This window comes from Oncorhynchus mykiss, chromosome 10 (assembly GCF_057628025.1).
Source record: "Oncorhynchus mykiss isolate SJ-2025 chromosome 10, ASM5762802v1, whole genome shotgun sequence".
NCBI classification, from domain to species: Eukaryota; Metazoa; Chordata; class Actinopteri; order Salmoniformes; family Salmonidae; genus Oncorhynchus; species Oncorhynchus mykiss.
In genome coordinates this window covers 5385082-5407500 of record NC_143031.1, presented here as the reverse complement: position 1 = coordinate 5407500, position 22419 = coordinate 5385082, and the positions used below count along the sequence as shown (strand labels likewise).

Genomic DNA, 22419 nt, shown 5'->3' with positions numbered 1-22419 from the left:
AAGAGGTTTGTTATTGGGCTAGCGGTTAAGAGGTTTGTTATTGGGCTAGCGGTTAAGAGGTTTGTTATTGGGCTAGCGGTTAAGAGGTTTGTTATTGGGCTAACGGTTAAGAGGTTTGTTATTGGGCTAGTGGTTAAGAGGTTTGTTATTGGGCTAGCGGTTAAGAGGTTTGTTATTGGGCTAGCGGTTAAGAGGTTTGTTATTGGGCTAACGGTTAAGAGGTTTGTTATTGGGCTAGCGGTTAAGAGGTTTGTTATTGGGCTAGCGGTTTAGAGGTTTGTTTCTCCAGTGGGAGACCAGGGTTCATATACCATCTGTGAAATGGTGGAAACACGAGATCTGACCCCAGGCTACAATATGGTGAACAACCAGTATTTAACATGCAGTCTACAATATGGTGGACAGCCATGCTTTAACATACAGTATACAGTATCCAGTGTCAGCCTTGATAGTTTATGGTTTCATATACTATTTAAAACCATTGCACCGTGGGGAGCCTGTTGATTGGCTCAAAGTGGCCATCAACCCTCTTCCTGCATCAGCCAATCAGGCAGAATGATCAGTGATGATGGCCGTCAGCACTGGCTCTGATTGGCCGACACCACGGGAAGTCTAAAGAAGTCTGAAATGCACCAATCAGAAGACCCCCTGCTCTGTGACGCCTGGCCCTCTTTACCACCGGTGACCGTAGTGATGGGTAACCCACGTTCAGTACATGGAAGACATTTGATTGATTGAGCAAAGTCTTTGGAGAAAGGAATAAGGGTGAAGGGGGAGGAGAGAGACAGGGATAGAAGGGGGAGGAGAGAGACAGGGATAGAAGGGGGAGGAGAGAGACAGGGATAGAAGGGGGAGGAGAGAGACAGGGATAGAAGGGGGAGGAGAGAGACCGGATATAAGGGGGAGGAGAGAGAGACCGGGGTAGAAGGGGGAGGAGAGAGAGACCGGGATAGAAGGGGGAGGAGAGAGACAGGGATAGAAGGGGGAGGAGAGAGACAGGGATAGAAGGGGGAGGAGAGAGACAGGGATAGAAGGGGGAGGAGAGAGACAGGGATAGAAGGGGGAGGAGAGAGACAGGGATAGAAGGGGGAGGAGAGAGACAGGGATAGAAGGGGGAGGAGAGAGACCGGGATAGAAGGGGGAGGAGAGAGACCGGGATAGAAGGGGGAGGAGAGAGACAGGGATAGGTGGAGGAGAGAGACAGGGATAGAAGGTGGAGAGAGACAGGGATAGAAGGTGGAGAGGGACAGGGATAGAAGGGGGAAGAGAGAGACCGGGATAGAAGGGGGAGGAGAGAGAAAGGGATAGGTGGAGGAGAGAGACAGGGATAGAAGGTGGAGAGGGACAGGGATAGAAGGGGAAAGAGAGAGACCGGATATAAGGGGGAGGGGAGGGACATGGAGAGAAGGGGGAGGAGAGAGACTGGGATAGAAGGGGGAGGAAAGAGACAGGGATATAAGGGGGAGGAGAGGGACAGGGATAGAAGGGGGAGGAGAGAGACAGGGATAGAATGGGGAGGAGAGGGACAGGGATAGAAGGGGGAGGACAGGGATAGAAGGGAAAGGGGGAGGAGAGGGGAGGGATAGAAGGGGAAGGGGGAGGACAGGGATAGAAGGGTGAGGAGAGGGACAGGGATAGAAGGGGGAGGACAGGGATAGAAGGGGAAGGGGAGGAGAGGGACAGGGATAGAAGGGGGAGGAGAGGGATAGAGGTGAAGGGAGAGGAGAGGGGAGTGGGAATATAGAGTGAGCGAAAGAAGAACTAGACAAAAATTTGTGGGAGAAAGGAGAGGGACAAAGAGAGTGAGGGAATTTGTATTTATTAGAGATCCCCATTAACTGCTGCTAAGGTATGCTAGCATGTGTGTGCGTATGCGTGTGTCTGTACCTGTGTGTGTGTCTCTTCACAGTCCCCGCTGTTCCATAAGGTGTATTTTTATCTGCTGCATCAGTTACCTGATGTGGAATAGAGTTCCATGTAGTCCTGGCTCTATGTAGTACTGTGGAATAGAGTTCCATGTAGTCATGGCTCTATGTAGTACTGTGGAATAGAGTTCCATGTAGTCCTGGCTCTATGTAGTACTGTGGAATAGAGTTCCATGTAGTCATGGCTCTATGTAGTACTGTGGACTAGAGTTCCATGTCTATGTAGTACTGTGGAATAGAGTTCCATGTCTATGTAGTACTGTGGAATAGAGTTCCTTGTAGTCATGGCTCTATGTAGTACAGTGGAATAGAGTTCCATGTAGTCCTGGCTCTATGTAGTACTGTGGAATAGAGTTCCATGTAGTCCTGGCTCTATGTAGTACTGTGGAATAGAGTTCCATGTAGTCATGGCTCTATGTAGTACTGTGGAATAGAGTTCCATGTAGTCATGGCTCTATGTAGTACTGTGGAATAGAGGTCCATGTAGTCATGGCTCTATGTAGTACTGTGGAATAGAGTTCCATGTAGTCATGGCAATATGTAGTACTGTGCGCCTCCCATAGTCTGTTCTGGACTTTGGGATTGTGAAGAGACCTCTGGTGGCATGTCTTGTGGGGTATGCATGGGTATCTGAGCTGTGTGCTAGTAGTTTAAACAGACAGCTCGGTACATTCAGCATGTCAACACTTCTTACCAAAACAAGTAGTGATGAAGTCATTCTCTCCTCCACTTTGAACCATGAGAGATTGACATGCATATTATTAATGTTAGCTCTACGTGTACATTTAAGAGCTGTGCTGCCCTGTTCTCTTTGTGGCACCTGGTCACATGACTGAACAGTAATCCAAGTGAGACACAACTAGGGTCTTGTTGACAGTGCTGTTAAGAAGGCAGTGCAGCGCTTTATAATGGACAGACTTCTCCCCCATTTTAGCTACTGTTGTATCAACATGTTTTGACCATGACAGTTTACAATCTAGGATAACTCCAATCAGTTCAGTCACCTCAACTTGATTTCCACATTATTCATTACGATGTTTAGTTGAGGTTTAGGTTTTAGTGAATGATTTGTCCCAAAACACAATGTTTTTTGTTTTAGAAATATTTAGTGCTAATTTATTCCTTGCCACCCACTCTGAAACTGACTGAAGCTCTTTGCTAAGTGTTGCAGTTGTTTCAATCGCTGTAGTAGCTGACGTGTATAGTGTTGAGTCATCAGTATACATAGACACACTGGCTTGACTCAAAGTGGCAGGTCATTAGTAAAAATGGAAAATAGTAAGGGGCCTAGACAGCTGCCTTGGGGAATTCCTGATTCTACCTGGATTATGTTGGAGAGGCTTCCATTTAAACAACACGCTCTGTGTTCTGTTAGACAGGTAACTCTTTATCCACAATATAGCAAGGGGTGTAAATCCATAACACATGTGTTTTTCCATCAGTAGACTATGATCGATAATGTCAAAAGCCACACTGAAGTCTAACAAAACAGCCTCCCACAATATTGTTGTCATCCTTTTCTCTCAGCCAATCATCAGTCATGTGTGTAAGTGCTGTGCTTGTTGAATGTCCTTCTCTATAAGCACGCTGAAAGTCTGTTGTCAGTTTGTTTACTGTAAAATAGCATTGATTGGTTGGCTATTTGAGCCAGTAAAAGGGGGCTTTAATATTGTTGGGTAGTGGAATTGTACGCTGGTAGACGAGAAGCAAGTACAGGGAGCGAATATTTAATTAACAACGGACATGAAACGGGACAGTGTCTGGACATGAAAACATAACGACATTAATGCTGGCACGGGGAACAAACTGAGGAGCAGACAGATATAGAGGGGCAATTAACAAAGTAAAGGAGTCCAGGTGATTCCAATGAGCGCTGATTCTTAGATTGAAGATATGGCAAACAGGAGTGACGGTATGGTCTGCTATAATCCTCAGTATATTTCCATCCAAGTTGTCAGACCCCGGTGGCTTGTCTTTGTTGATGGGCAATAATTATTATTATTTGACCTCTTAAACACTAACTTTATGGAATTCAAAATTACAATGGTTGTCTTTCATCATTTTAATCAGTTATACTTGGATGTATAGTGTCGGCGTTTGTTGCTGACATGTCATGCCTAAATTTGCTAATATTGCAAATGAAAAAAATTACTTTAAAAAAAGTTGTTTGCGGATTATGGGATTTTCGCCCAAATGAGAGAGGTTTTACTTGGATGTAAAAACCCAGTAATGAAACATGTAGAAACATGAGACATGTCTCTCGTAGAAGGCAGGTTTACATGTTTTCAGACTCAAAACGGCAAAACGTATAGAAAAGCCTACATGAAGTGTTTTAAGGCACTCACAGGGAGCGGGGAAAGAGTGGTACTGAGGGACCCTCTGTTGGCTCCAGATCTGAGAGTGGGCTGGGGGGTCGGGGCAGCCCTGGCCTCCACCCCAGATCCAGACTAGGGCTGTTGCTGTGACCGTATTACTGCCACACCGGCGGTTATGAGTCAGGAAGGCAGTCAAATTCCATGTGACCGTTTAGTCTCGGTAATCAGGCTTCTCCTTCTCATTAGCACTGATGCTGCTGATGGTCATTAGTAGTCTACCAAACTTGCTAACTGCCTGGTACTCAGCACTCCATCTAATCACTCTGACATCAATGCAAATGTGTTCGAAAATCTAATCAAATGGAACCACCATTTGATGTCCAATCAGTTGAATTTTCCACATGTGGACTCCAATCAAGTCGCAGAAACATCTCAAGGATGCCAAATGGAAACAGGATCCACCTGAGCTCAAATTCGAGTCTCATAGCAAACTTTCTGAATATTATTTATTTTGATTACATTTGCAAAAAAATGTTGCTTTGTCATTACGGAGTATTGTGTGTAGATTAATGAGGGAAAACACAATTGAATACATTTTAGAATAAAACTGTAACAAAACAAAATGTGGGAAAAGTCACGTTTTTTTTTTTTGTGGGTCCTCTCTGTGCAGGTCCTTCGGAAGGGAGTCTGGGAGGGTGTCTATTGATCTGTTGCTCCTGTGTGAAGTGTTGGGGCTGCGTTTTAGAGCGATGTCCTTTAGAGTCTGGGCGGAGGTGGGCACTGCTGCCTTGTATAGGTGGACCTGGTCATAAAGGCCATTCAAGTCCAGGGTGGAGTGGTGGGCCAGGAAAACATTTGGTTTTGAGGCAGAGACACGGGAAATACTTGCATTCACCCGCTGTATGGTGATAGGAATAGGTGGGCTGTAGTGTATGAGTTTAGTAAGAGACAGGAATAGGAGGGCTGTAGTGTATGAGTTTAGTAGGAGACAGGAATAGGAGGGCTGTAGTCTATGAGTTTAGTATGAGACAGGAATAGGAGGGCTGTAGTCTGAGTTTAGTAGGAGACAGGAATAGGAGGGCTGTAGTCTATGAGTTTAGTAGGAGACAGGAATAGGAGGGCTGTAGTCTATGAGTTTAGTAGGAGACAGGAATAGGTGGGCTGTAGTCTATGAGTTTAGTAGGAGACAGGAATAAGAGGGCTGTAGTCTATGAGTTTAGTAGGCATAAACCTTTAAATGTGGTGTTTTTACAGGAGACCCACAGGGGTTGTGGTAATGAGGCTGTGTGGGGCATGTGGTGGGAGGGGGGAGTACTTCTTACAGGAGACCCACAGGGGTTGTGGTAATGAGGCTGTGTGGGGCATGGAGTGGGAGGGGGCAGTACTTCTTACAGGAGACCCACAGGGGTTGTGGTCATGAGGCTGTGTGGGGCATGGAGTGGGAGGGGGGAGTACTTCCTTAGTCATGGGTCCAATGTAAGTGCAGGAGTAGCAGTGCTGTTCTCATCAGGCCTAGATCTTAAAGTAATATCTACCTCAGAGGTGGAGAAGGGGTGGATGTTGGTGATTTAGGCAGAAAAGGGGGGGGGGGGTTCCTTTTCTGTTTGTTAATGTCTTTTCTCCCTGTAGGGGGTATGACCAGGTGCAGCTTTTTATTTGGAAGCTTAGACAGTACCTACTCTAGTATGACAGAGCTAGCTGTGTTGCTCAAGCTTCATCTTATCTCACCCCATGACCCTGTGGAAAAAACAATCTGTTTTTGGCCAATTTTAACCAAACACTTGTTAGTTTTTGTACATGGGAATTTATTATTTCAAATGTTTTCCCCCCCAACATCACTTTCCATCGGTTTGTATAGCAGACCCTCATGTTAAGTTGAGTCAAAAGCTTTTTTGAAATCAGCAAAGCATGACTTTGTTTTTTATTTTGGTTTGTTTGTCAATTAGGGTGTGCAGGGTGAAAATGTGGTCTGTCGTACGGTTATTTGGTAATAAACAGATTTGACATTTGCTCAGGACATTGTTTTCACTGGGGAAATGTTTTTAATGATAACGCAGAGGATTTTCCCAAGTTTGCTGTTGACTCATATCCCACAGTAGTTATTGGGTTAAAATGTATCTTCACTTTTGTGGATTGGGGTGATCAGTCCTCGGTTCCAAATATTGGGGAAGATGCCAGAGCTGATGAGTATTGTCCAGGAAGTTGTCTAAAAAAGCTAATGAATTTGTTGTTTCCTAAATGTTTTTTTTTTTGGTAGATTTCTACACTACTTTCCTTCCACCTACGTACTGTACCGTAGGAGTCCCGTCGAAGCGTACCATTGACTATGTACAGACCAGTGGAGGCTCCTCGGAGGAGGAAGGGGAGGACCATCCTCCTCAGTGAATTTCATAAAAATAGTGAAACATTTAAAAAGTTATGCTTTTTAGATAAAAACTAAATATAATCACATGTCACCAAATATTTCATTAAAACACTATTTTGCAAGGAAGATCTACAGTAGCCTCAACAGCACTCTGTAGGGTAGCACCATGGTGTAGCCGGAGGACAGCTAGTTTCCGTCCTCCTCCGGATACATTGACTTCAATACAAAATCTAGAAGGCTCATGGTTCTCACCCGCTTCCGTAGACGTACACAGTAACCTATCAGAGCTCCTACTGCATGAACTGACACGTTGTCCATGAACTGACCAGATAATGAATCTAGTACTGAAAACATAAGCTAAAGCTAGCTAGCACTGCAGTGCATAAAACGTGGTGAGTAGTTGACAAAAAAAAAAACGTTGTCCTTTTTTTTTCACTTTGAAATGCAGCTAGCTAGTTTAGCCGACTCAAACACCCTGCTAAAACAGAGGGATGCTAGCTGGCTATGAACACCCTGGCTCAAACAGTTAGCTAGCTGGCTATGACAGAGGGATGCTATGTTAGCTAGCTCGCTATAACAGAGGGATGCTATGTTAGCTAGCTGGCTATAACAGAGGGATGCTATGTTAGCTAGCTCGCTATAACAGAGGGATGCTATGTTAGCTAGCGGGCTATAACAGAGGAATGCCATGTTAGCTAGCTGGCTATAACAGAGGGATGCTATGTTAGCTAGCTCGCTATAACAGAGGGATGCTATGTTAGCTAGCGGGTTATAACAGAGGAATGCCATGTTAGCTAGTTGGCTATAACAAAGGGATGCTATGTTAGCTAGCTCGCTATAACAGAGGGATGCTATGTTAGCTAGCTCGCTATAACAGAGGGATGCTATGTTAGCTAGCGGGCTATAACAGAGGAATGCCATGTTAGCTAGCTGGCTATAACAGAGGGATGCTATGTTAGCTAGCTCGCTATAACAGAGGGATGCTATGTTAGCTAGTTGGCTATAACAGAGGAATGCCATGTTAGCTAGCTGGCTATAACAGAGGGATGCTATGTTAGCTAGCGGGCTATGACTATCAAACAACAACACTGGAACTCTTCCAAGTCAAGGTAAGCTTTTGGTTTTACAAATGTATTGCCAATGAGGCCCACCGGTGTAACTACTTACTTACTGTACACTGTAATGTTACAGCAGTTGTAGCACTTTGAACATCCCACGGAGCACCATTAAATTCATTATTAAAGAATGGAAAGGATATGGCACCACAACAAACCTGCCAAGAGAGGGCCGCCCACCAAAACTCACAGACCAGGCAAGGAGGCCATTAATCAGAGAGGCGTCAAAGAGACCAAAGATATCCCTGAAGGAGCTCCTCAGCGGAGAGGGCAGTATCTGTCCATAGGACCACTTTAAGCCGTACACTCCACAGAGCTGGGCTTTACGGAAGAGTGGCCAGAAAAAACAAACATTGCATGTGGGAGACTCCCCAAACATATGGAAGATGGTAATCTGGTCAGATGAGACTAAAATGTAGCTTTTTGGCCATCAAGAAAAACGCTATGTCTGGCGCAAACCCTACACCTCTCATCACCTCGAGAATACCATCCCCACAATGAAGCATGTGTGTGGCCAGGGTTTGTTTTGAGGGGGGGATCTCGGCTGGTGGGGATGTGGCTGGTGATGCTGGGGGTGTAGGTCCTCTTGGCGTGGGTCCTCTCTGTGCAGGTCCTTCGGGAGGGAGTCTGGGATGGTGTCTCGCTGGTCTGTTGCTCCTGTGTGAGGTTCTGGGGCTGTGGTTGAGGGTGATGTCTTTCAGGGTCCTGTCGAAGGTAGGCACTGCTGCCTTGTATAGGTGGACCTGGTCATAAAGGCTGTTCAAGTCCAGGGTGGAGTGGTGGGCCAGGTAAACATTAGGTTTTGAGGCAGAGTCACAGGAAATACTTGCATTCACCCACTGTATGGTGGCAGGGTGGAAGTATTTTCATGGTTGCAGGGTGGAGATAACCATTCCTGATTAGGGAATGAGGAAAAAGCTTTTTTTCAATCTTGAATGTTGTTTTTCCACAATTTCCTGCTGGGCTCTCAGGTGGTTTGTGTGTATTAGGATGTGTCTGCAGGACCCTAGTCGGTCCTCTGACAACAGCTCCAGTGTTAGGACACCAGAGTTTAGCCACTTTGTGTAAACGTTTGTTCTCTTGAATGTACTTCCCATTTCAGTCAATAAGGAGCACAATCTCTGGCTTTTGTGTGTTGTTGTGGGGGTTGCCAGGAGGGCTATCAGGGGAGCTGACAGGGGGGGGGGGGGGGGGGGGTCTGTTGGGTTGGTAGGTCCTTTTTTGTCTGTCACATTGTGTTGTTGAGGTGCTGGTCCGGGTCTGAGGTGGGCTGTTCTGCTGGCTTCTCTGGGGGAGTGTGGTGCTTTCTGTCAAACCTCAACTTTCTCATCTCCTCCTTCAGTGCTGTTAGCTGGACTGTGTGTTCCTCTCTCTCCTTCTTGAGTTCTCTCATCTCAGACCAGCTCTCTCAGTGCTGTTAGCTGGGCTGTGTGTTCCTCCTTCTTGAGTTCTCTCATCTCAGACCATAGTGCAACCAGCTCTTTCAGACAGTCGTCCATCTCCTCCTTCAGTGCTGTTAGCTGGGCTGTGTGTTCCTCCTTCTTGAGTTCTCTCATCTCAGACCATAGTGCAACCAGCTCTCTCAGACAGTCGTCCATCTCCTCCTTCAGTGCTGTTAGCTGGGCTGTGTGTTCCTCCTTCTTGAGTTCTCTCATCTCAGACCATAGTGCAACCAGCTCTCTCAGACAGTCGTCCATCTCCACCTTCACTTTAAAGTACTACCTATGTAGTTCTTTTTTTGGGGAGGGGGGGGCGGGGGGGTATCTGTACTTTACTGTTTATATTTTTTGCCAACTTTTACTTTTACTTCCCTACATTCCTAAAGGAAATGATGTACTTTTTACTCCCTTTTTCCCTGACAGCCAAACGTTTTTCTTTGTTTTTTTACATTTTGAATGATTTAACAAGACAAATGGTCCAATTCACACAATTATCAAGCGAATGTCCCTGGTCATCAATACTGCCTCTGATCTGGAGGACTCACTAAACAGAGAACATCCCTGGTCATCTCTACTGCCTCTGATCTGGAGGACTCGCTAAACAGAGAACATCCCTGGTCATCTCTACTACCTCTGATCTGGAGGACTCACTAAACAGAGAACATCCCTGGTCATCTCTACTACCTCTGATCTGGAGGACTCACTAAACAGAGAACATCCCTGGTTATCCCTACTGCCTCTGATCTGAAGGACTCACTAAACAGAGAACATCCCTGGTCATCCCTACTGCCTCTGATCTGGAGGACTCACTAAACAGAGAACATCCCTGGTTATCCCTACTGCCTCTGATCTGAAGGACTCACTAAATAGAGAACATCCCTGGTCATCCCTACTGCCTCTGATCTGAAGGACTCACTAAACAGAGAACATCCCTGGTCATCCCTACTGCCTCTGATCTGGAGGACTCACTAAACAGAGAACATCCCTGGTCATCCCTACTGCCTCTGATCTGGAGGACTCACTAATCAGAGAACATCCCTGGTCATCCCTACTGCCTCTGATCTGGAGGACTCACTAAACAGAGAACATCCCTGGTCATCCCTACTGCCTCTGATCTGGAAGACTCACTGAACAGAGAACATCCCTGGTCATCCCTACTGCCTCTGAACTGGAGGACTCACTAAACAGAGAACATCTCTGGTCATCCCTACTGCTTCTGATCTGGAGGACTCACTAAACAGAGAACATCCCTGGTCATCCCTACTGCCTCTGATCTGGAGGACTCACTAAACAGAGAACATCTCTGGTCATCCCTACTGCATCTGATCTGGAGGACTCACTAAACAGAGAACATCTCTGGTCATCCCTACTGCCTCTAAGCTGGCAGACTCACTAAGCACAAATGCTTTGATTGTAAATGATGTCTGAGTGTTAGTGTGTCCCTGGCTATCCATAAATAAAACTAAGAAGAAAATTGTGCCGTCTGGTTTGCTTAATATAAGGAATTTTAAATCAATCGAATCAATAACATTTATTTATATAGCCCTTCTTACATCAGCTGATATCTCAAAGTGCTGTACAGAAACCCAACCTAAAACCCCAAACAGCAAGCAATGCAGGTGTAGAAGCACAGTGGCTAGGAAAAACTCCCTAGAAAGGCAGGAACCTAGGAAGAAACCTAGAGAGGAACTAGGCTCTGAGGGGTGGCCAGCCCTCTTCTGGCTGTGGTAGGTGGAGATTATAACAGAACATGGCCAAGATGTTCAAACGTTCATAGATGACCAGCAGGGTCAAATAATAATAATCACAGTGGTTGTAGAGGGTGCAACAGGTCAGCACCTCAGGAGTAAATGTCAGTTGGCTTTTCATAGCCTATCATTCAGAGTTAGAGACAGCAGGTGTGGTAGAGAGAGAGAACAGTTGAAACTGGCGCAGCAGCACGACCAGGTGGACTGGGAACAGCAAGGAGGCATCGGGCCAGGTCGTCCTCGGTCCTTGGGCACAGGTCCTCCCTCCGAGAGAGAGAATTAGAGGGAGCAAAGTTAAATTCACACAGGACACCGGATAAGACAGGAGAAATATTCCAGATTTAACAGACTGACCCTAGCCCCCCGACACATAAACTATTGCAGCATAATTACTGGATGCTGAGACAGGAGGGGTCAGGAGACACTGTGGCCCCATCCGATGACACCCCCGGACAGGGCCAACCAGGCAGGATATGACGCCACCCACTTTGCCAAAGCACAGCCCCCACACCACAAGAGGGATATCTTCAACCACCAACTTACTACCCTGAGACAAGGCCGAGTATAGCCCACGAAGATCTCACCCACGACACGAACCCGAGGGTGGGCGCCAACCCAGACAGAAAGATCACGTCAGAGACTCAACCCACTCAAGTGATGCACCCCTCCTAGGGATGGCATGGAAGAGCACCAGTAAGCCAGTGACTCAGCCCCTGTAATAGGGTTAGAATAGAGAATCCCAGTGGAGAGAGGGGAACCGGCCAGGCAGAGAAAACAAGGGCGGTTCATCGCTCCAGTGCCTTTCCGTTCACCTTCACACCCATGGGACAGACTACACTCAATCAGAGGACCTACTGAAGAGATGAGTCTTCAATAAAGACTTAAAGGTCGAGACTGAGTCTGCATCTCTCACATGGTTAGATAGACCATTCCATAAAAATGGAGCTCTATAGGAGAAAGCCCTGCCTCCAGCTGTTTGCTTAGAAATTCTAGGGACAATTAGGAGGCCTGCGTCTTGTGACCGTGGCGTACTTGTAGGTATGTACGACAGGACCAAATCAGAGAGATAGGTAGGAGCAAGCCCATGTAATGCTTTGTAGGTTAGCAGTAAAACCTTGATATCAGCCCTAGCCTTAGCATGTGCTCCAACAGGTGTATCTCCCCAAAACCAATTCTTCCTTTTGCCGCCTCTTACATGACCATGCGTAACACCCCAGCCATCCTACAATCTAAACTTGATGCCCTCAATCTCACACAAATTATCAATGAACCTACCAGGTACCTCCCCAAAGCCGTAAACACGGGCACCCTCATAGATATCATCCTAACCAACTTGCCCTCTAAATACACCTCTGCTGTCTTCAACCAAGATCTCAGCGATCACTGCCTCATTGCCTGCATCCGTAATGGGTCAGCGGTCAAACGACCTCCACTCATCACTGTCAAACACTTCAGCGAGCAGGCCTTTCTAATCGACCTGGCCGGGGTATCCTGGAAGGATATTGATCTCATCCCGTCAGTAGAGGATGCCTGGTTATTTTTTTTAATGCCTTCCTAACCATCTTAAAATAAGCATGCCCCATTCAATAAATGTAGAACCAGGAACAGATATAGCCCTTGGTTCTCCCCAGACATGACTTCCCTTAACCAACACAAAAACATCCTATGGCGTTCTGCATTAGCATCGAACTGCCCCCTTGATATGCAGCTTTTCAGGGAAGCTAGAAACCATTATACACAGGCAGTTAGAAAAGCCAAGGCTAGCTTTTTCAAGCAGACATTTGCTTCCTGCAACACTAACTCAAAAAAGTTCTGGGACACTGTAAAGTCCATGGAGAATAAGAACACCTCATCCCAGCTGCCCACTGCACTGAAGATAGGAAACACTGTCACCATTGATAAATCCACTATAATTGAGAATTTCAATAAGCATTTTTCTACAGCTGGCCATGCTTTCTACCTGGCTACCCCTACCCCGGTCAACAGCACTGCACCCCCCACAGCAACTCGCCCAAGCCTTCCCCATTTCTCCTTCTCCCAAATCCAGTCAGCTGATGTTCTGAAAGAGCTGCAAAATCTGGACCCCTACAAATCAGCCGGGCTAGACTATCTGGACCATTTCTTTCTAAAATTATCTGCCAACATTGTTGCCACCCCTATTACTAGCCTGTTCAACCTCTTTTGTGTCGTCTGAGATTCCCAAAGATTGGAAAGCAGCTGCGGTCATCCCTCTCTTCAAAGGGGGGGACACTCTTGACCCAAACTGCTACAGACCTACAGTGCATTGCGAAAGTATTCGGCCCCCTTGAACTTTGCGACCTTTTGCCACATTTCAGGCTTCAAACATAAAGATATAAATGTATTTTTTTGTGAAGAATCAACAACAAGTGGGACAATATCGTGAAGTGGAACGACATTTATTGGATATTTCAAACTTTTTTAACAAATCAAAAACTGAAAAATTGGGTGTGCAAAATTACTCAGCCCCTTTACTTTCAGTGCAGCAAACTCTCTCCAGAAGTTCAGTGAGGATCTCTAAATGATCCAATGTTGACCTAAATGACTAATGATGATAAATACAATCCCCCTGTGTGTAATCAAGTCTCCTTATAAATGCACCTGCACTGTGATAGTCTCAGAGGTCCGTTAAAAGCGCAGAGAGCATCATGAAGAACAAGGAACACACCAGGCAGGTCCGAGATACTGTTGTGAAGAAGTGTAAAGCCGGATTTGGATACAAAAAGATTTCCCAAGCTTTAAACATCCCAAGGAGCACTGTGCAAGCGATAATATTGAAATGGAAGGAGTATCAGACCACTGCAAATCTACCAAGACCTGGCCGTCCCTCTAAACTTTCAGCTCATACAAGGAGAAGACTGATCAGAGATGCAGCCAAGAGGCCCATGATCACTCTGGATGAACTGCAGAGATCTACAGCTGAGGTGGGAGACTTTGTCCATAGGACAACAATCAGTCGTATATTGCACAAATCTAGCCTTTATGGAAGAGTGGCAAGAAGAAAGCCATTTCTTAAAGATATCCATAAAAAGTGTTGTTTAAAGTTTGCCACAAGCCACCTGGGAGACACACCAAACATTTGGAAGAAGGTGCTCTGGTCAGATGAAACCAAAATTGAACTTTTTGGCAACAATGCAAAACGTTATGTTTGGCGTAAAAGCAACACAGCTCATCACCCTGAACACACCATCCCCACTGTCAAACATGGCGGTGGCAGCATCATGGTTTGGGCTTGCTTTTCTTCAGCAGGGACAGGGAAGATGGTTAAAATTGATGGGAAGATGGATGGAGCCAAATACAGGACCATTCTGGAAGAAAACCTGATGGAGTCTGCAAAAGACCTGAGACTGGGACGGAGATTTGTCTTCCAACAAGACAATGATCCAAAACATAAAGCAAAATCTACAATGGAATGGTTCAAAAATAAACATATCCAAGTGTTAGAATGGCCAAGTCAAAGTCCAGACCTGAATCCAATCGAGAATCTGTGGAAAGAACTGAAAACTGCTGTTCACAAATGCTCTCCATCCAACCTCACTGAGCTCGAGCTGTTTTGCAAGGAGGAATGGGAAAAAATGTCAGCCTCTCGATGTGCAAAACTGATAGACATACCCCAAGCGACTTACAGCTGTAATCGCAGCAAAAGGTGGCGCTACAAATTATTAACTTAAGGGGGCTGAATAATTTTGCATGCCCAATTTTTCAGTTTTTGATTTGTTCAAAAAAAAATACAGTTTTATATCTTTATGTTTGAAGCCTGAAATGTGGCAAAAGGTCGCAAAGTTCAAGGGGGGCGAATACTTTCGCAAGGCACTGTATATCTATCCTACCCTGCCTTTCTAAGGTCTTTGAAAGCCAAGTCAACAAACAGATTACCGACCATTTCGAATCTCACCATACCCTCTCTGCTATGCAATCTGGTTTCCAAGCTGGTCATGGGTGCACCTCAGCCACGCTCAAGGTCCTAAACGATATCTTAACCGCCATCGATAAGAAACATTACTGTGCAGCCGTATTCATTGATCTGGCCAAGGCTTTCGACTCTGTCAATCACCACATCCTCATCGGCAGACTCGACAACCTTGGTTTCTCAAATGATTGCCTCGCCTGGTTCACCAACTACTTCTCTGATAGAGTTCAGTGTGTCAAATCGGAGGGTCTGTTGTCCGGACCTCTGGCAGTCTCTATGGGGGTGCCACAAGGTTCAAATCTCTTCTCTGTATACATCAATGATGTCGCTCTTGCTGCTGGTGAGTCTCTGATCCACCTCTACGCAGATGACACCATTCTGTATACTTCTGGCCCTTCTTTGGACACTGTGTTAACAACCCTCCAGGCAAGCTTCAATGCCATACAACTCTTCTTCCGTGGCCTCAAATTGCTCTTAAATACAAGTAAAACTAAATGCATACTCTTCAACCGATCGCTGCCTGGACCTGCCCGCCTGTCCAACATCACTACTCTGGACGGCTCTGACTTAGAATACGTGGACAACTACAAATACCTAGGTGTCTGGTTAGACTGTAAACTCTCCTTCCAGACCCACATCAAACATCTCCAATCCAAAGTTAAATCTAGAATATGCGTCCTATTTCGCAACAAAGCATCCCTCACTCATGCTGCCAAACATACCCTTGTAAAATTGACCATCCTACCAATCCTCGACTTCGGCGATGTCATTTACAAAATAGCCTCCAATACCCTACTCAACACATTGGATGCAGTCTGTCACAGTGCCATCCGTTTTGTCACCAACGCCCCATATACTACCCACCATTGCGACCTGTACACTCTCGTTGGCTGGCCCTTGCTTCATACTCGTTGCCAAACCCACTGGCTCCATGTCATCTACAAGACCCTGCTAGGTAAAGTCCCCCCTTGTCTCAGCTCGCTGGTCACCATAGCATCACCCACCTGTAGCATGCGCTCCAGCAGGTATATCTCTCTGGTCACCCCCAAAACCAATTATTTCTTTGGCTGCCTCTCCTTCCAGTTCTCTGCTGCCAATGACTGGAATGAACTACAAAAATCTCTGAAACTGGAAACACTTATCTCCCTCACTAGCTTTAAGCACCAGCTGTCAGAGCAGCTCACAGATTACTGCACCTGTACATAGCCCACCTATAATTTAGCCCAAACAACCTCTCCCCCTACTGTATTTATTTATTTTGCTCCTTTGCACCCCATTATTTATATCTCTACTTTGTAAATTCTTCCACTGCAAATCTACCATTCCAGTGTTTTACTTGCTATATTGTATTTACTTTGCCACCATGGCCTTTTTTGCCTTTACCTCCCTTATCTCACCTCACTTGCTCACATTGTATATAGACTTATTTTTCTACTGTATTATTGACTGTATTCTTGTTTTACTCCATGTGTAACTCTGTGTTGTTGTGTGTGTCGAACTGCTTTGCTTTATCTTGGTCAGGTCGCAGTTGTAAATGAGAACTTGTTCTCAACTTGCCTACCTGGTTAAATAAAGGTGAAACAAAATAAATAAATAAACAGGAAGCCAGTGTAGAGATCAGGGTCCAAAGTAACGCCGAGGTCCTTTACAGTTTTATTTGAGACGACTGTACAACCATCAACATTAATTGTCAGATTCAACAGAATATCTCTTTGTTTCTTGGGACCGAGAACAAGTATCTCTGTTTTGTCCGAGTTTAAAAGTAGAACATTTGCTGCCATCCACTTCCTTATGTCTGAAACACAGGCTTCCAGGGAGGGCAATTTTGGTCCTTCACCATGTTTCATTAACATGTACAGCTGTGTGTCATCCGCATAGCAGTGAAAGTTAACATTATGTTTCCAAATTACAAAAAAAAGTTTACATTGTGTTTTGACATCCCCAAAAGATAGAATATATAGTGAAAACAAAAAAATAGCAGCACTAAGGTCTAGTAGCACGAGGACAGATGCAGAGCCTCGGTCTGACACCATTAAAAGGTAATTTACCACCTTCACAAGTGCAGTCTCAGTGCTATGATGGGGTCTAAAACCAGACTGAAGCATTTCTTATACATTGTTTGTCTTCAAGCTGCGCAACAGCTTTTTCTAACATAGTAGATAGTTTAAAATATTTTCTGGCTCAAGGGTTGGCTTTTTCAAGAGAGGCTTTATTACTGCCACTTAGTGAGTTTGGTACACATCCGGTGGATAGAGAGCCGTTTATTATGTTCAACATAGGAGTGCCAAGCACAGGAAGCAGCTCTTTCAGTAGTTTAGTTGGAATAAGATCCAGTATGCAGCTTGAATGTTTAGAGGCCATCACTATTTTCATCAATGTGTCAAGGAATATAGTACTAAAACACTTGAGTGTCTCTCTTGATCCTAGGTCCTGGCAGTGTTGCGCAGACTCAGGACAACTGAGCATCAAAGAAGTTCATGAATTTATTACTGCTGAAGTGAAAGCCATCCTCTTTTGGGGAATGATGCTTTTTAGTTAGCTTTGTGACAGTATCAAAAATAAATTTAGGATTGTTATTATTCTCCTCAATTAAGCTGGTAAAATAGGATGATCGAGCAGCAGTGAGGGCTCTTCGATACTGCACGGTACTGTCTTTCCAAGGTAGTCAGAAGACTTCCAGTTTGGTGTGGCGCCATTTCCGTTCCAATTTTCTGGAACCTTGCTTCAGGGCTCTGGTATTTTCTGTATACCAGGGAGCTAGTTTCTTATGACAATTTTTGTTTTGTTTTTAGGGGTGTGACTGCATCTAGAGTATTACGCAAGGTTAAATTGAGTTCCTCAGTGTACTCTGACGTCCTTGGGTAGGCAGAGGGAGTCTGGAAGGGTATCTAGGAATCTTTGGGTTTTCCGAGAATTTATAGCACAGCTTTTGATACTCCTTGGTTGGGGTCTGAGCAGATTATTTGTTGTGATTTGCAAACGTAATAAAATGGTGGTCCGATAGTCCAGGATTACGGGGTAAAACGTTTTTATCCACAATATCTATTCCATGGGACAAAACTAGGTCCAGAGTATGACTGTGACAGTGAGTAGGTCCGGAGACATGTTGGACAAAACCCACTGAGTCGATGATGGCTCCGAAAGCCTTTTGGAGTGGGTTTGTGGACTTTTCCACGTGAATATTAAAGTCACCAAAAATTTGAATATTATCTGCTATGACTACAAGGTCCAATAGGAATTCAGGGAACTCAGTGAGGAATGCTGTATATGGCCCAGGAGGCCTGTAAACAGTAGCTATAAAAAGTGATTGAGTAGCCTGCATAGATTTCATGACTTGAAGCTCAAAAGACGAAAACGTTGTTTTTTTTGTAAATTGAAATTTGCTGTCGTAAATGTTAGCAACACCTCCGCGATGCGCGGGGGAAATGGACACTAGTGTAACCAGAAGGTGAGGCCTCATTTAACACAGTAAATTCATCAGGCTTAAGCCATGTTTCAGTCAGGCCAATCACATCAAGATTATGATCAGTGATTAGTTAATTGACTAACTGCCTTTAAAGTGAGGGATCTAACATTAAGTAGCCCTATTTTGAGATGTGAGGCATCATGATCTCTGTCAATAATGACAGGAATGGAGGAGCTCTTTATCCTAGTGAGATTGCTAAGGTGAACACTGCCATGTTTAGTTTTACCCAACATAGATCGATGCACAGACACGGTCTCAATGGGAATAGCTGAGCTGACTACACTGTCTGTGCTAGTGGCAGACACCACTTAGATGGCAGGGTGGCTAACAGGGTGCAGGGCAGGCAGCAGGCTATCTCATTGTGAAGCTAGAGGAGTTAGAGCCCTGTCTATGTTGGTAGATAAGATGAGAGCACCCCTCCAGCTAGGACGGAGTCCGTCACTCCTCAGCAGGTCAGGCTTGATCTTGTTTGTGAGTGAATCCCAGAAAGAGGGCCAATTATCTACAAATTCTATCTTTTGGGAGGGGCAGAAAACAGTTTTCAACCAGTGATTGAGTTGTGAGACTCTGCTGTAGAGCTCATCACTCCCCCTAACTGGGAGGGGGCCAGAGACAATTACTCGATGCCGACACATCTTTCTAGCTGATTTACACGCAGAAGCTATGTTGCACTTGGTGACCTCTGACTGTTTAATCCTAACATTGTTGGTGCCGACGTGGATAACAATATCTCTATACTCTCTACACTCGCCAGTTTTAGCTTTAGCCAGCACCATCTTCAGATTAGCCTTAACGTCAGTAGCCCTGCCCCCTGGTAAACAGTGTATGAACGCTGGATGATTCGTTTTTAAGAAAAAATTGTGAGGCTGCGGGGATTTATACTACTATCTGTACTTACTGGTGGCACAGACGCTGTTTCATCCTTTCCTACACTTAAATGACCCTTTGCCTAACGATTGCGTCTGAAGCTGGGCTTGTAGCACAGCTATCCTCGCTGTAAGGCGATCGTTCTCCTGTATATTATGAGTACAGCGACTGCAATTAGAAGGCATCATGTTAATGTTACTACTTAGCTTCGGCTGGTGGAGGTCCTGTAGAAGCATGTCCGGATAAAGCATCATGTTAATACTACTACTTATTTTCAAAGTTTTGTTCTCCTTGCGCCCAAACACTGCCTGGTGATTAGCTCCCGGTACTGACTGGTGATTGGCCCCTAGACCATCTCCAGCACTGAGTTGCAGTACAGAATTAGAAACAATCTCCATGCAGGACCTGGGAAGCTCTACCCTGGGCCCACCTCCAGGACCTACTCCATCGGCTTGCTCCTCAGCGACGCCACTGGGAAGCTCTACCCTGGGCCCACCTCCAGGACCTACTCCCCCGGCTTGCTCCTCAGCGACACCACAGAGCAGCAGTAGTAGCAGGGGTGTGACGCTTCGAATTACACCGACAGCGTCATTGCATTTTTGAATTACATTCATGAAACGCAGCGTTGCATTGCGTTCTGTGCAATGTAATGTTACGGAGTCTAGTTGATAGGTAATCTACTAGCCGGACTCCAGTTGTAGGGATTTGTACAATGCACAAACAAGGCTATTGAACCTGACATTGGTGTCTGTCGTTATTCCTTTATCCAACATATCATACAGACAGAAACGGTAGCAGAAGGTGAACGTTGAACTTCTGTTGCTCACACATCCAGACCGATGCTGCGAACCATTTTGCGCCACGACTCTGTCGGCGCGTTCAAAGCGTGAGCTCCTCGGCGAAGCCACAGAGCAGCGGCATTAGTATTTCTATTTATTTGTGTTTATTATTATGGATGCCAAGGCAGCAGCCACTCTTCCTGGGGTCCAGCAAAATTAAGGCAGTTTATACCATTCTAAAAACAAATTCCCAACACACTGTGTGCCCTCAGGCCCATACTCCACGACCACATATCTTCAACACAAAATGAATGTGTGCATGTGTGTGTGTGCCTATGTTTGTGTTACTTCATAGTCCCAGCTGTTCCATGAGGGTTAGTAGCAGGGCTGTGAGCAGAACGGAAGAAAAGAGCTGCAGATTCAGTCCTTGACACATCACTGGCAAAGGCATTGAAAATGATTGAAGACATATCTCACACGTCATGCCCCATGCCACCAGCTAGTCTCAGAGGTAAATAAATATAAATCATTTCACACTTCACTCTGATCCCCTTTCCTCTCTTCTGTTGTCCTTTCCCTCTTCTCCTCACCATGTACACTGTTCTCCAAACACTCCTAATGCCCCCCCCTCTTCTCCTCACCATGTACACTGTTCTCCAGACACTCCTAATGCCCCCCCTCTTCTCCTCACCATGTACACTGTCCTCCAAACACTCCTAATGCCCCACCTCGTCTCCTCACCATGTACACTGTCCTCCAAACACTCCTAATGTCCCCCCTTCTTCTCCTCACCATGTACACTGTCCTCCAAACACTCCTAATGTCCCCCCTTCTTCTTCTCCTCCTCTCCACAGTGTCCTGGTAGCTATAGCTGATTTTCATGGATGAACACTTGCCAAAACTCCAGGAGGAATTCGGTCACCAGCTGCACGAGTTCATGCATGACTTCAAGAAGAGGACAAGCCGGAACGACTGGGACCCCAGTGAAATGAACGACTTGTTGTGTTGTTTTTCAGACATCTCAGGAGTCAGGCACGAGACACTTTTAATTCCATAATCACTTTTTTGCTATTCACGTGTCTCTTCATAAGACACTGTTTTTACTATAGTTCCCAAAATATTTATTTCTGCTCATAAATATTTTTCATCTACAATCTTGACACTTTCTATTTGAACCTGTTTTGTTGTTTACATGTCTCAGAATGTTGTGGTTTACTTTCAAAAGAATAAAGGTTTATTTGTGTGCAAATAAAAAAAGCTCTGTTGGCATTTCTACATGTCAAGGTGTTTCCGGGTATTCTGTTTGAACATTAAGTGCTGACCACGTAGAGAAGAGCAGTACCATCTAATTTAAATTACTGCACACTGAGACGTCCGAGGAATCAGGTTGAAGAGCTGTGAGCCAAATATTTTATAGGCCTTCTTCTACTTGCGTGGTGTAGTACAATCTAATTTAAATTACTGCACACTGAGGAATCAGGTTTTGTTGTATTAATTCTTGACGCTACCCATCCCTTAAGCGGGATAATTGTCATCAGCATCTGCTGAATAGCATAGCGCCTCAGTCAAATAATATTACAAAAAATATTCATATTCATGAAATCACAAGTGTAATATAGGAAAACACAGTTTAGCCTTTTGATAATCCACCTGTCTCAGATTTTGAAATGATGCTTTACAGCCAAAGCAATCCAAGCGTTTGTTTAAGTTTATCGATAGCCTAGCATAGCATCATGTACACTTAGCATCAGGTAGCAATCAGATTAATCGTTTACCTTTGATGATCTTCAGATGTTTTCTCTCACAAGACTCCCAGTTACACAACAAATGTTCCTTTTGTTCCATAAAGATAATTTTTATGTCCAAAATACCTCCGTTTGTTTGGCGCATTATGTTCAGAAATTCACAGGAAAGAGCGGTCATGACAACGCAGACAAATTCCAAATAATATTCGTAATGTCCACAGAAACATGTCAAACGTTTTTTATAATCAATCGTCAGGTTGTTTTTAAAATATATAATTGATAATATATCAACCGCAAATGTCTTTCACAGTAGGAGAGGGAAAAGCAATACCTATCCAAACTCTGTTGTGCGAGCAAAACTCATGTGACCACTTGACGCGATGTTATCGTTCTGGCTCATTTTTCAAAATAAAAGCCTGAAACTATGTCTGAAGACTGTTGACACCTTGAGGAAGCAATAGGAAAAGGAATATCTGGTTGATATCCCTTTAAATGGAGCAATGGGAGGCTATGGAACATGGAGTTTTCAAAATAGAAGCCACTTCCTGGTTTGATTTTTCTCAGGGTTTCGCCTGCAATATCAGTTCTGTTATACTCACATACAATATTTTGACCGTTTTGGAAACTTTAGAGTGTTTTCTATCCTAATATGTCAATTATATGCATATTCTAGCATCTGGTCCTGAGAAATAGGCCGTTTACTTTGGGAACGTTATTTTTCCAAACA

General features: G+C 44.9%; 1 protein-coding gene and 1 long non-coding RNA gene across 2 annotated transcripts in view; both read left to right on the top strand.

The window, feature by feature from the left end:
• LOC110492805 (reticulon-4 receptor-like 1) overlaps positions 1-22419 on the top strand; it is a 163012-nt gene that overhangs the window by 118083 nt on the left and 22510 nt on the right. The gene's annotated exons all lie outside the window — the stretch shown is intronic.
• On the top strand, positions 20303-21222 carry LOC149979918 (uncharacterized). Its single transcript, XR_016484080.1, has 2 exons — positions 20303-20458; positions 20802-21222. It is a non-coding gene; the product is annotated as an uncharacterized LOC149979918 (long non-coding RNA).